The sequence below is a fragment of the Cnephaeus nilssonii genome (assembly GCF_951640355.1).
Source record: "Cnephaeus nilssonii genome assembly, chromosome: 15".
In the NCBI taxonomy this organism is placed as follows: Eukaryota; Metazoa; Chordata; class Mammalia; order Chiroptera; family Vespertilionidae; genus Cnephaeus; species Cnephaeus nilssonii.
In genome coordinates this window covers 34,197,168-34,212,088 of record NC_137086.1, presented here as the reverse complement: position 1 = coordinate 34,212,088, position 14,921 = coordinate 34,197,168, and positions in this window count along the sequence as shown.

The following is a 14,921-nucleotide window of genomic DNA, read 5'->3' as shown; positions in this document are numbered from 1 at the left end:
TGACTAAAATTACATATTTTTTTCCCTACTGACCACAACTGGTTTATAGATAGACATATAGCCCTAACCGGTTTGGCTCAGTGGATAGAGCGTCGGCCTGTGGACTGAAGGGTCCCAGGTTCGATTCCGGTCAAGGGCATGTACCTTGGTTGCAGGCACATCCCCAGTAGGGGGTGTGCAGGAGGCGGCTGATCCATGTTTCTCTCTCATCGATGTTTCTGACTCTCTATCCCTCTCCCTTCCTCTCTGTAAAAAATCAATAAAATACATAGATAGACATAGAAGTTTTGGCTCCCAATCCCTTTGAGCGCCTTGTTGCCCCAACTCTAAGCTCCTCTGCTTCTGGTTTTTAGGCAGTCCATTGACTGGCTCCACCCTCCCGCTCTAACTCAATTTCTCACCGTTCCCTAACATCCACCTTTAATTTGAGTTAGGCTGGTGTTTCCTCCCCATGTTCTTCTCATTCTCTTCTCTGTCCTCTTGATCATGTTGTTTACTTTTCTTGAGATGAGCACAATGCTTCATTCGTTTATTTATTCATATTTTTAAAAAAATTTATTTTATTGATTTTAGAGAGAGGGAAGCATTCATTTCTTATTCTACTTATTTATACATTCATTGGTTGATTCTTATATGTGCCCTGACCGGGGATCAAACCTGCAACCTTGGCATATCGGGAGGATGCTCTAACCAATTGAGCCACCCAGCCAGGGCCCATTTATTCATATCTTGATTACCAGGCAGAATGTGTCAGATTTTGTATAATTTTCTTTGGGGGAGGGGGCGGGAGATATAGAAGAGATAGACAGGGTCACTTCCTTCTTGACTTCTGTGACTTTTTCTGACTAGAAGAGGCCAGATGGGACATGGAAGGACACTCATTCAACACCAAAATAAGTTGGTAAATGCTATGGTGATGTATCTCATATCTCAATCATTTTCTGTTCCTCCTTCAGCTCCCTAGCATTTCTGAGGCTCCCAACGGCCTCCTGTGTGTGCACACCCAAGTCTGGGCAGCTAGAACAGAATCTACTCTCGCCCCCTCTCCTCCTCTGGTTCTGTCATGACCACTGGGTGGGCCTTGTTCTCTGGGTTCTACTGCCCTTGCTGCTAGGCGCTCCCCCTCTGTAGATGACCTCTCCCTCTCACTTCTGCCTCCTCTGCCCACAAATGCTGCTTAATGTGACCTCCTGTGGTGCAAATGCCACTCCATGTACCGTGGTAGAAGAACCTGAGGCAGTTGTCTTCAACATCTTACAGAGGTTTAGAAGGGACTAGAGCTTTTAGGTTTTACTCACATCCATTTCTTCCCCTGGGAATAAGTGTTCTGTACCAAGATTCATTGAAGCAGGGAAGGTAGATTGTGGGACAAAAAAGTAGCCTTCAATATTGGAAAATGCAAGGGTTTGGAGTCATCTAGGGCTGAATATGGATTCCTTTGCTGGGCTGGCTATTAGGTGTGTGATGTTGGGTTAGTTAATTTGTCTCTTTCAATGTCCCTACCTTGGAAGTGGACGTAATAATACCCAACACATTGATCAAATAGAAAATTTAGTAGGATAATGTATGAGTAGTGTTGGGAACATAGTAAGCACTAGGCTTCTTAAAAACCAATAAAGAATGAAAAGAAACAGAATCCAGAAATGCCACAATGAGCCATAGAAATAAGAACAGCAACCTTATATTCCCCTTCTCAAAAAAGTCGCCTCTGTCTCTAAAACAAACTTAGACGGTTTTGATTTATTCAGAACTCAGTCTTGTTTCCATATGTTGCACAGGGAAAGTCTTTCTTCCACTTTTCCACTCAATACTGAGTAATCCCATCAGACCCCACCAAGCTCCGTGTCCAAATCAGGGCACATTGGGCCTCATCCCCGTTGAGGCACATTCTTGTACTCCTTTTGGGAAAGCTGACCTGGAGGTAAGACGGAAAACAAGCACCCCTGGAGAAGACATCAATGCTTCACCCAGGCAGCACTGGTTGTTTCTATCTCAGGTCTCTTCTTTGCACAACAACAACAATCAGATCTTTTCCTTGAACCCACATTTGTGGGAGGGGAAATTGAGGCCTGGGCAGACTTTGTAGGAACTAACCCAGCTCTTGATCGTCCCCCAAGAGCTTAGTTGGTGTCAGATTTTGCAACTTTTCTTTCCTGAATCTTAATGTCTGAAATGGAACTGAAGGGACCTACAGTAAAATGCAACTCAGTTCTGAAATCTGGGATTCCTTGTCCATTTGGGGACTTGTTCTCAGGCAGTCCTTCTTTCTTTCATTGCTTCACACCCTCAAGAGACTGGGGCTCCAGCTCTCTTAGAGCTCCTGTCCTCACTAAAGACCCAGCACTAATTCAGATTAAAGAATTCATGACTTAATGTTTTACCCCTCCCAACAGGTATTGCAGCCACCCTAATTGTATTTCAACAAATACTTGTCAAACCTCTATGTTACTCAAGCTAGGTGCTGGAGGTACAAAGATAAAAACAAGGCAGAAGGTTCTGCTACTGTTGTCCAGTGAGAAAAAATAATCATATAAATAATTAATTTCAAAACTATGTACAAAGTGTGTGTGTGTGTGTGTGTGTGTGTGTGTGTGTGTGTGTGTGCATGCATGCTTTTGTGTGCCGTAAAAGAAAAAAGCATTAATTTTGCCTGAAGGACTTTGTGATGACCCAGGGAGAAGTTCCAGTGCGTGACAACTAGGACTGATTCTTCATGGGTGGAACCCCAGGTGCCCTGCAGGCAGTGGTTGGGACGCCTCTTGCTCCCTGTGTGGGAGCACTGGGCATGTTGGCAAGCCATTGTTTCTCTATTATAAATGGGCTCATAAAAGCCAGTGCCTGCCTGCCCCCTCCCTCACCATGAGGGTGGAGAAAGGTTCCTGAGGATACAAAGTCACCTCCAAGGAGCCATCTGCTGCTGCACCCACATTAACTCTTTTGGCTCCTGCAGTATTGTTGAATCCAGGCCATGGAAGAACACTGGCAGCAAGTCAAGACACCTGAGTTCTAGCTAGGCTCTGTGCCTACTTTCAAAAGGCATGGCACCTTTCAGAGCCTTAGTTTCCTGTCCTTGAGTTGGATAACACCTACCCTATCAGTTCTGCAGATAAACATGAGATTATAAATGTGAAAGCAATTGGAAAAATAACACTAATGCCTTACAATAAAGTTTTATTAATAATCAATCAAAAGCATTTATTATCTGTTGTGTACCCAGAATTTGGCTAGATGCTAAATAGAGCCCAGATTTCTAATAACCAAGTATTTTCTCTATTCCATCTGGTATAGAGAACTGTCAGCATGGAGTATATACAATAGAGAAGACATTGGCTTGATGGTCAGCTATTGCTGTAGTTCCATCATTGATTGGCTGTGTGATATTGGACAATTATTTTTCATTCTTTTGAGCCTCAGTTTCCTAATCTGTAAGATAAGGTTTTTCCTGGATCCATCATGGTTCCTCTTTCTCCAACCTTTCTTTCTCGCTGTGATATTACAGTGGGTGTTCAGCAAACAAAGGCATATTAAAATAGAAAAGACTGTAGGTAATAACTTAATGTGCTGATTCTTTGGGGGACAATTTAACCCAAAGGAATGCCATTTTAGTGGTTGAATATCAGATACGTACCATAGACCAATGGGAGAGTTATTCAGGAGCAGGCATTTATAAGGCTGGCCTTCATGCCATCTTCCCAGAAAATGGCCAAGGCTTCCAGCCTTTGCAGGTTTGGAGGATTCAGATAACAAAGTGCTCTCTGCATGCCACCTATAGGAAGCTGTGATACAAAGAAGAGAGGCAGAAAATTAAATGGAGGCCACAGAGATTTTCATATGGTGGGCTTGATTATTTCTTTCTTATTTCTTTACTTTTTTAAAATATGTTTTTTATTGATTTAAGAGAGAGAGAGGGAAAAAGAGGGATAGAGAGTTAGAAACATTGATGAGAGACAAACATCGATCAGCTGCCTCCTGCATACCCTGTACTGGGGATTGAGCCTGCAACCCGGGCATGTGCCCTCACTGGGAATCGATCCTGTGACCTCTTGGTTCATGGGTCGATGCTCAACCACTGAGCCACACCAGCCGGGCATTTCTTTCTTACTGTTAAAGTTGTTCCGTGAAGTGAGTTGAGCTCATGGGAAAGTATTCAGCCATAGGACAGCCCTGGAAAAACCTATCTTGGCTGTGGTGGCCCTTCCATTTTTGAGACTTTATTTATATGTCTAGACAGGTTAACTTGAAGTTAACCATTTTACTTCACAAGAACCAAGCTCTCAATCCATATACATTTTTTTATTACTCCAAATATATCCTAAGGCTCAAAAGATTTAGGGGTGGGGGGAGGTCAACATTATTTTAAAATGGCCAGGAAGACAGGGATCATAAAACTCACAGGTCAGTATCTTTGGCTGGAGAATGTCTGGAGTGTGAGGGAGTTGACTTCTTCCCAGTCTGTCTTATGGGAAATGTCTGACAGGGGCATTCCATCTCAGGTTTCCTAGCCACTCATTTTCCCCTTCACTTTCTAGCCCTAGTTTGTCTCTTCATCTAGGTTTCCATTGAATCTGAAATAATTCGCGGGCCTTTTTGAGTGACCAAACACATTTGCATGTTGGCATCAGCAGAAAGGTCAAGCTTGGACTGAAGTTTCTCTTTGTGGCACTTATAAAGTTAAAAACCAACCAACTAACCAACCAACCAGGGCTTAAGACTCCTTTGGAAGGAAGGCAGTGAGAACCGTTTCATGACCATCATTTTCCATCTGCAAGGGACACACCTTCCAGTGTTAATGCAGGGGCTCTGCATCATAAACCTCGTGTGGTAGAGACGGTGTCTACGGTTATACCGTGTTGATTACCAATTCTGAGACAGTGCTGAGAGCCTTATTTTAAATATAGATGAACTTCTGTGTGTGTGTGTACTTGATAGAGCAAAGATACCAGTAAATCTCATTTTATATATTAAATATTTCTTAAACAACGTATTAATTCTTTAAAAGTAAAATCAAGTATATATTTTAAATGCACAGTGAGCTTGAGCTTTCTTTTTTTGTTTTTTTAATTGAAGTAAAGGTGACATATCCTATCTAATAGAGAGGGAATATGATAATTGACCAGCACTCCATCACAAAGATGGCTGCACCCACAGCTGAGGCCAAATTCCCATAAGAAGCCTTAATAAGCAATCAGCAGGGACCTGAGGCTATACCTTCCCCCACCCCTGTGGGGCTTGACAGGGGATCTCAGGCCACGCCCCACACCCAGCAGGGCTTGACAGGGGACCTCAAGGTGCGCTTCCTGTCCTGGTGCTGGGCTAGGGGACCTCAGGCTGCTCCCCCTGCTCCAGCGCCAGGCTGGGGGACCTCAGGCTGCGCCCCCCACCAGGTGGGGCTTGACAGGGGACCTCAAGATGCACCCCCAGTGCTGGGTTGGGGGAACTCAGGCCATGCCCCCTCCCCCCAGCAGGGCTTGATGGGGGACCTGAGGCTGTGCCCCCCTCCCAGTGCTGGGCCAGGGGACCTGAGACTGTGCCCCCCTGCCTGGCGGGGCTTGACGGGGGACCTCAGGCCGTGTCCCCCACCTGGCAGGGCTTAATGGGGGACCTCAAGGCACGCCCCATGCCCCGGTCTGTGCTGGGGGACCTCAGGCCACGCCCCCCATCCTGGCACCGGGCCAGGGGACCTGAGGCTACGTCCCCTGCCTGGTGGGGCTTGACAAGGATGGGACTGGCTGGGTCTGGATCTAGCCCTATGTGTGTGTGTGGGGGGGACGTCTGGGTCTGGGTCTCACGCGATTTGGAGGTGCATGTGGGTGGGCGGGGACTTGACTCTGGGTCCCATGGTGCGCACCAGACTCTGACAGGAGGAAGGTTTTCATATACATTTTGCTAATTTTCTTTAATCTCTGACACTTCTATTATAGAGAAAGGGCAAATAGCAATATTAAAATATTTCCCCTAATTAATCCCCTTTTAATGTGCACGAATTTCGTGCACCGGGCCACTAGTAATACTATATTAGTTTTAGGTTTACAACACAGTGATTTGATATTTAAATACCTTACAAAATGATCACCATGTTAAGTTTGGTAACCATTTGTTACTGTACAAAGTTTTTGCCATATTATTGACTAATATTCCCTATGCTGTACATTACATCCTTGTGACTTATTTATTTTATACCTGGAATTTTGTGCCTGTTAATTCATTTCACCTGTTTTGCTCATTCCACTGACCCCTTCCCTCTGGTAAACATTAGTTTGTTCTCTGTACCTATGAATCTGTTTCTTTTTTGTTTTGTTTGTTTATTTGTTTTGCTTTATAGATTCCACATATACATGAAATCATACAGTGTTTGTCTTTCTCTGTCTGACTAATTTCACATAGCATACCCTCTAGGTCTATCTATATTGTCACAAATGATAAGATTTCATTCTGAGTTTGCTTTTTCAAAGAATTCATTTTTAAATACAGCAAATTTCTTGTCCATTGCTTGAAAAATAAATATTTTTGATATATATTTTTAAAAAGTGTTGTGCCTCCTCTCTAGTATTATAGTTTACGTTCATCCAATTCATCATGCACTACAAACATTTTGGCAATAAAATGAAGAAAACCACATTTTAACCTTGACTTTAGTTTTGATTTTTTAGTGTGTTTTAATGGAAAAAAAAGTGTCTAAGTAATGAATCCTTATATTAGTTATAGAATCATTACCTTTTTTTATTTGTGTGTTTTATTTTTAAAATCCTCACCCAAGGATATGTTTTTATATTTTTGGAGAGAAAGTAAGAGAGATGTTTTTATTGATTTTTGGAGAGAAAGTAAGAGGGATGTTATTATTGATTTTTGGAGAGAAAGTAAGGGAGAGAGAAAAGAGAGAGAAAGAGACATCAATGTGAGAGAGAAACATCCATAGGTTGCCTTCCATCTTTGCCCTGACCAGGGATTGCACCTGAAACCTAGGTATGGGCTCTGACCAGGAATTGAACCCTCAACCTTTTTGGTGTATGGGAAAATGCTCCAACCAACTGAGCCACCCGGCTAGGGGGTATCACTACTTTTTTTTTTTTTTTTTTTTAACGTGCAAATCCATGTGTGTAAATCGAGAGGCAGTCTTTTTGAAGAGAAAGGAGAGTGAGCTTTGGATTCAGAGCATTAGGTTAAATTCTTATTTCTTCATGTGTTCTGTGGTCTTGGGTAAAGTGCTTAGCCTCCCCGAGCCTGGGATTCTTTAGCTGAAAAACGGGACTAATCAGGTTCCTGTCACTTAGTGAAGCCACCATGTAATAAAGGCCCATGTAAAGCAGGCAGCCATGAAAAGGGGTTGACCTGCATGCCAACATTGGGAAAACCTGGCTTCCAGCATCCAGGGTTATGATGGCCTGAGATCAAAATAGACATCTTTCACTCCACGTGACCCAACAAGTCCTTTCCTGTTGAAAAGGGGGAATCATCATTCTAGAGGGGAATTATTATCTAACTTATTTTAGGAGAACCAGTAGATGAAATGAATTACCAATGCAAAGAGAAAGTTTAAGAGAAATGTATTGTATTTAAAGCTTTTAAATAATTTCCCTGAGTTCTCACATTTAATGTAGTTGAAATAAACATTAAGGGGACAGAAAAGTCCGGAGTGGGAAGGAAATATTTTAAAAGGGGCCTCGAGAGCCTTAATCATTACACCATAGACGTAATTTAACTGATGGCCCTTTTTTCGATGTGTCTTCTTGTGATAGGTTTTACACTAGGGTCAAATTGTGACCACTCCATGGAGCTTATATCTCGGAGCTCTATTATAAAGTCAGTCCCAGAAGGACTCTTATATCGCGGATCTCGATTACAAAGTAAATCTCAGGAGGACTCTTGTCTCTACCCCTGCATCTGCTGCCACCACCCCCGATCCACACAGTGTGTTGGGTGGGCTTTGAGTCCCTCGGAAGAGAGGGGCGTGGTGATTTAGCTTGGCACTTTTCTTCCTGATCTCAACCTCTGTCTTCTTCAGTGTTTGGAGCCAAGGTCAGGGCGTCAGAAGCTGCCTATGGCAGTTGATAGAAGTCCACATGTTTCTAAGTGGAACGAGGCTTCCTGAGGGTCTGGTTTCTTATCCCCGTAACAATGGAGCAGCGGCAGTAGCTGCCCCCTCCCCCCCCCCCCCCCCCCACACACACACACACCAACTGACTTTAGGGTCAGAGGTGAAGGCAGGGCCTCGGCACTGAGGGTTTTTCAAACTCTTGGTCTTGACTCATGAGTGGGCTGTAAAATTAACTTAAGGGGTTGAGGACAGCTTTTTTAACTAATTGAACAAGCTAAGGCTACCTCACACTTTAGGTTAAAATAAATATGATTTCCTGAAATTTTATTTTAGTTTTATATATGTGTATATATTTTTATACACCCACATGCATATACACATACATATTCTGCTTTGAGTTGTGATAGAAAATGTTTTTCTTCTAGGCTGTGGCAAAATGTAGCATGTAGCATGTGGCAAAAAATGTTCAATAGTCACTACTTTTTATGACCAAAAAAAAACAATGACAAAATTCACAAATGAGAGAGTGATTTTACAAAGATACGCACATGCACAAATACTTAACTACTTTCCCCCAAAGCAGCACACAAACCTGGCATCTTAAGTTGCAAATATGAATAAAGCCCAGTCGAAACCACCTCCTCCTCAGGTTTATAAATCCACTGCAATCTGGGGAGGTAGAACAGGCTGTTTTGTCTCAGGGCTTCTGTGTCACCTCAGAAGGCTGGAGTGAAATGTCGGGGTCCATTATTGGTGTATAAAAGACGGATCTTGGTAAACTGCCATCTAAAGTGTGTGTGTGTGTGTGTGTGTGTGTGTGTGTGTGTGTGTGTGTGGTGGTGGGGGGGCGCATTCTTGAAGTCCCTCTGATCATTCTGAAGCCAGAAAAAGGAATGGAGAGAAAGAGGAGGATTTTAGGGAAAAGGGAAGGTGCCCTAACACAGGAACCCTGAGCAGGCTGCGGAAGCAGGTAGTGGGGGACACGGAAGGAATGCTCTCCTTGCAGTCAGTGCTGGTGCTTCTGTAAGTTTCTAGATGAGGAATTCCTGCCAGGATCCGGCTACATAAATGCCACCATGTTGGACCTCGTGAGCATGGCTGGCTGAAGCTGCTGATGCCAGAATTAATCTGACAAGGGATCTATACGGAAAGGGGAGAAGGAATGCTTAGCCTGGTCCAGTGGAGTATGTCAGTGAATAATTGGATAAAGCTAAGAGCAGGTAAAATTGGGCTGAATATCAGGGAGAAAAATTACCTAACAGAAAGGTGTATTAGAGGGAAGGTGTGGGGGGTGGGAAGGTTGGATGGGTGGGGGAGCTTAACCGAATAATTTATATTTGTATATGCATAACCCATGGACACAGACAACAGTGTGGTGAAAGCCTGGGGGAGGGTGGGGGTGAGTACAGGGGGTCAGTGGGGAACAAAAAGGGGACATACGCAATACTTTCAACAAAAAAGATAAATTTTTAAAAAAGAAAAAGAAAGAAAGGTGTATTAGATAGTAGAGTGGTCTCTGTAGGGGGACAGGGGCAGAGCCATGGTGCTGGAATCCTCGACAAGTCTGCTAATCTCACGTTCCAGATAGCTGCCACAGTTCATTGTCTTTAGCCTTCTAGTAACCAGTGGGGGACAGACTCCAGGGGCACCCCCTGATCCTCTCCTCTGGTGTTCACACCCTTGGTAATCCTCTCCCTTCGAGACAGGGCGTGCTCTGTGATTTGCTTCCACTAGAATACAGCAAAGGTGAAAGCATGTGTGCGATTCCCTCACATAAGATTGTGACATCTAGCTCGCTAGGAGACATCTCCCTGGTTGGTTTCGAGCAGCAAACTGCCATGGTGTGAGTTGCCTATGAAGCAGGCCATTTGGCAAGGAACTGAGGGGGCATCTAGATGGCATCCAGCCAGAAACGGAGGCCTTCAGTGCAACAGTCTGGAAGGCACTGCACACGGCCAACGGCCATGTGAGCATGAAGTGGATCCTTCTACATTTGAGCCTCACATGAACTCTCATCCCTGATAATACATTGATCACCGCCTTATAGGGGGCATCGGCAGCGAAGCCATGCCTAGACTCCTGATCCACAGAAATTGAGATAGTGTGTGTTGTTTTAGGCTGCTGCTTGTTATAATGTGTTATCTAGCAATAAAAAAACTAACCCAACAACTCTCATGTAGATGCATTTCTTTCATTTGGAAACCAGGTTTGGAGTGCTCTTAATCCAACACCATGATCTAGGAGAAAATGAAGCTCTCTTTTGAAAGGGACAAGGTTTAGTTTCTGGTTTGGGTTCCGTTGCATCCACCGGGCCACAGCATTTAGCTCTTTATAATCTACTGGGACTAAATCACGGCTTATTCATGGAAGCCAGAGTTCTCCACCCTTTATTTCTACTCACCTGGTTGCCAACAGTCCAGCTAATTCACAAGATAGGCTGGGCAGGAGCCAGGGTGGGAGCCTCTCTGAGTATCTGTTTATATCTGAGTATCTGATTATATCCAAAAGTGCTTCTCAACATTTTGTTTATTTATTTATTTAAAAATATATTTTATTGATTTTTACAGAGAGGAAGGGAGAGGGATAGAGAGTTAGAAACATCGATCAGCCGCCTCCTGCACACCCCCTACTGGGGATATGCCTGCAACCAAGGTACATGCCCTTGACCAGAATCGAACCTGGGACCCCTTAGTCTGCAGGCCGATGCTCTATCCACTGAGCAATACCGGTTAGGGCTCAACATTTTAACTGGTAAATTGGTTACTTAAAATCTATATTACAAATTAGTTAATTCTTGAGTCAGCAAAGATTCCACTTTCTAAAAAGGTCCTTTTGACTGAAAATAGTTTGTCTGTATATGGACTATGTGTGTTCTAGTAAGGGTTGAGGAAGTCCCTCCCCCCAAAATGGAGTCAAATAAATTTGTTTTCGTCTAAATTATCTTAATGATTTTTATTACTGAATTTTGTGGAGTTGGCAGTTTCTTTGTGTAGTGAAATTGTGCCTTTGCAGTTCAAAGCCAAATAGAAATAAAATAGATTGTGTAGTATTGCATTGTGCTGGTACTATCTTTCTATTTTAATGAGTGATTGATGCTATCAGAATCTTTTACCTTATAAAATAATTGCTGTTTAGCAGAATTGGCTTTATATCAAACCTCATTTTTCCAACTGATTCCACAAAATGTTACTTGGACATCCATAAAAAAGTCACCAAATAATGAGTTGAAAATGTTATATGAAGACAATGTTAACTTGGTGGCCAAGGTCTGTGGGCTCCTGGAGACGTATTGGGTGTACTTTTGCAATTATTTTAGAAATATAAGGCACTTGGCTGCACTTTACTTTATCTCCTCCTTTATCTCTACCTACTCCACACCAGGGACACATTTCACTTCGGAGAATGTTCTTGTTCTATATTTGAAGCATTTAAAACTTAGCCCTTTTCTGGATTACTTTGCCAGGTATATTTCCGATGTCTAAGAGAGCTAGCCTGCAGTGTGGGTTCTTCCGTTAGGTGTTGCTCTTTAATATATGATATCTAGCACAGTGAGATTTTTTTCTTTCCCAGACTAATTTGAGGGTATAGAAGCACCCAGCTGGTTTTACTTTGTATATTAGGATTTTGGTAAATTTTAATTTGAACAAATATTTGCTCTTCTAAAGAAATTAAAGCCACAGCCCTAACCTGAACATTTCCCAAGTTTGACATTTAAGTTTTGATAAAATAAGTTAGGGAGCTATTCTAGTAATGCTATGAGGCTTCACTTTTATAGAGTAAGTTTGTTTTTTTTTAAAGAGTAAAAAGATCTTTCATATAAGAAAATATAGCATATTCAAAATGAATAACTAGAAGCATCTTTTAAATAAATGTATTTTAAAATATATTTTTATTGATTTCAGAGAGGAAGGGAGAGAGAGAGACAGAATGAGAGAGAATCATTGATTGGCTGCCTCCTGCACACCCCTACTGGGGATCGAGCTCACAACCTGGGCATGTGCCTTTGACTGGAATCGAACCCGGAACCCTACAGTCCAAAGGCTGGTGCTCTGTCCACTGAGCCAAACCGGGAAGGTCTGAAATAAATTTTTTTTAATTCAAATTTTTAGTCTCTTTCTTAGTGAGTAAGGTAGAAATTACCTAGATATTTTATTTTCACTGGTTAACTATAAATTTTACAGCTATAATTGAATTTTTGGAAAGAAGTAAAAATATGCTTTTTTTTAAAAGTTAAAAAAAGAATTCTAGTGAAGAAAGAACTCTTACTGAGAGAGTGGCATTTCTGATCTTTGTGCTTCTATATCAGACTAGGGATTAACACTTTTGGCAGCAGCAGCATTTTGGCAGCAGCAGCAGCAACTTTGGAAGGTGATACACAATAGGTCTGTGGCAGTAACTCAATGCCTAAATGGTCTCAATTCCATGAAAATTTGAAGTAGGATGTCAGAGTGGCTCAGACACAATGTTTTGTGACACTAAGCAGACAACAGCCCTTGGTAGAAGCTGTGGGACTTTCAGGTTAACCCTGGGTGTTCCAGTGCGGCTATCAGGCTGTCCACATCGGTTCCTGGAAAGCCACCTAAGCAGGGGAAGATAAGAGTTAAACGTGGGGTGTGGGGGAGAGTTATAATAAAAATAATAAACCACAGAACTCACCATATTTCAACATAGAGAGTCTTATATTCAGGTAGGAAGTTATCTTTATAGGATTTTTCTCCCCAGCCTTTATTCTTTACTTTTTTCTTTATAAAAAAAATATTTGCTGATTTCAGAAAATTGTTTCCTGTGAATGAAACTCTTCACTTCAGGGTTGATATGTTGTGACTTATGAAAATTTGAAATACCTGTTATGGATCAGCTCTCACTTAGCAAGGGCTGCATTTGTCAGGTGACGATTGAAGCTGTAAATCAGTGTTCTGGGATCTGGAATTTCCTATAGTGAGGCAAATAGCTGCAAACATCAGCTTTAAGAATAAAATAAAATGAAACAAGCAGTAATAATAATAAAAAAAAACCCTTGACAGGCAAATTTGGTGTTACACATTGTGCATTTCTTTTCAGTCTCAGAGTTTCTGAACACTATAATTTGTTTGTACTGCTGCATCACTATCATAAAAGATATAGGACTTTATTAGCTCTTCTGTCTTAGGAATGCCTTTTTTTTTTTAAAGAGAAAGGAATGCATACAGTTCAGCCATATGAATCTGTGTGTAATCATTTTTCCTTGCAAAAATCTTATCATTATTATTTTTTTTTAGTATGAGAAAGAAAAGATGGAAGGAAGAATATAAAGAAAGAAAGGAATTATAAGAGGGTGGGAAGGACAGACGAAAGGAGAGGAAGAGAAAGAAAATTAGGGGTAAATTATGTGTCTCTCCCCTCCCCACCCAGAATTCCATAGCCACCTATCTTTCCAAGTTTCAGAAATATGAGAAAGTTTCACAATTAGAGCACAGTGTTAGTAAACAACACTTGAGTATATTGATTGTCCGTGGAGAAGACTTTGTTCTTGTTGTGGAACATGGCTGGTCACCTTATTTCCAGTTCAAGTGTCTTAAAATATTTGAAAGGAATTAAGATGAGATCAAGTCAGAGGTGGTAGAAAAATGGTTTTAACCATCTGTAGGGTGGAGTAATGGGTTATTAATGGCTAAAAGGATTACTTAGTCACAAGTCTAGAGTCCTTACATCCTTTTGCTCCCCAGAGATTGAGATTAGCTCCTAAGACAGCGGTCCAGGATGCAGAGCAGAGCTAGTGTGCAAGGGCAACTCCCGACAGGTGGTGGGAAATCTTGCATTGGCTTTTCTTCTCTATTGGTGATCATTTTGTCTCTAAATCCAAAGATATACTCACCAACTTTACACAAAGAAAACATGGTGACCATGCCATTTAGCCAGAGGACATGAAGGCCAGTTGGACTTCTCAGCTGGTGCCATCTCCCATTACTGAGCACTCTTTCTATTATGTTTATTGCCACTTTGTCATCTCAGCATTCACTCTTTTGTTACCTTCCCTACTTGTTCTCTTTTCTCTTGAATTATAGATGAGGGAGGTAAAGACATGGGTAGGTAAGAGTGGCTGGGGTTCCCATGGTGCCATGTTTATAAATGCCTGGGAGTCAGCCTGTGCTGGGAGGCTAGGAAGGTGATCCTGGCTTTGCTGTGGAAGAACCTGAGTCCACTATGTGGATCCACCAGCCAGGGTGCCTGCCTTGTGCCCAGAAAAGTGTCTAAAAGGAGCTCACTGGCTTTTGCTGGAGGCCGTGAGACAGAGGAGCAATGAGTTAGCAGGAGATTGAGGGCTGGGATGAAGGAAGATGATTCTGCTTTGATGCTGTCTGGATCTGGGGGTCTTGTAATTGCTAGACATTCTTGATAGGGTTTGCAACCTATTGGCAATTTATCTAGATGTAGAAGGATTAAATCAGAAAAAAAATGCATTGCCCAATCTACAAAACCCCAAGACACAGAGTTCTACTTTGCTCCCCAATGTGACACACACAGGGGCCAGCCGAGGAGGGCTGTAGTGCAGCCTTCCTCAGGTGGTGTTTCTGTAGCCGGGGTAGAGTATAGCGCTGGGCCAACAGAAACTGTGCTGTGGAGGTGAGACTGGGAGACACCAAACATCTGGCTTAGGGACAGGGTCTGCTTTTAGCAACTCACCGGGTGGCCTCCCATTTCCTCTGGTCCCCCAGAAATTCATCAGTTTTCCTGTGGGGCTGCTGGGCAATGTTCTTGGGACGTGGCTTTGTTTGACCATGAGAACCATCTGGCGAAGGGCCGGCGGGTGGGAATGCAGAGAGGTCACTCTTTCTCAGGGTTAGGTCTAGCCACAGCCTCCAATTGGTTATAACTCTGCATTCTTGAGCCCAAAGGGCAAGGAAGC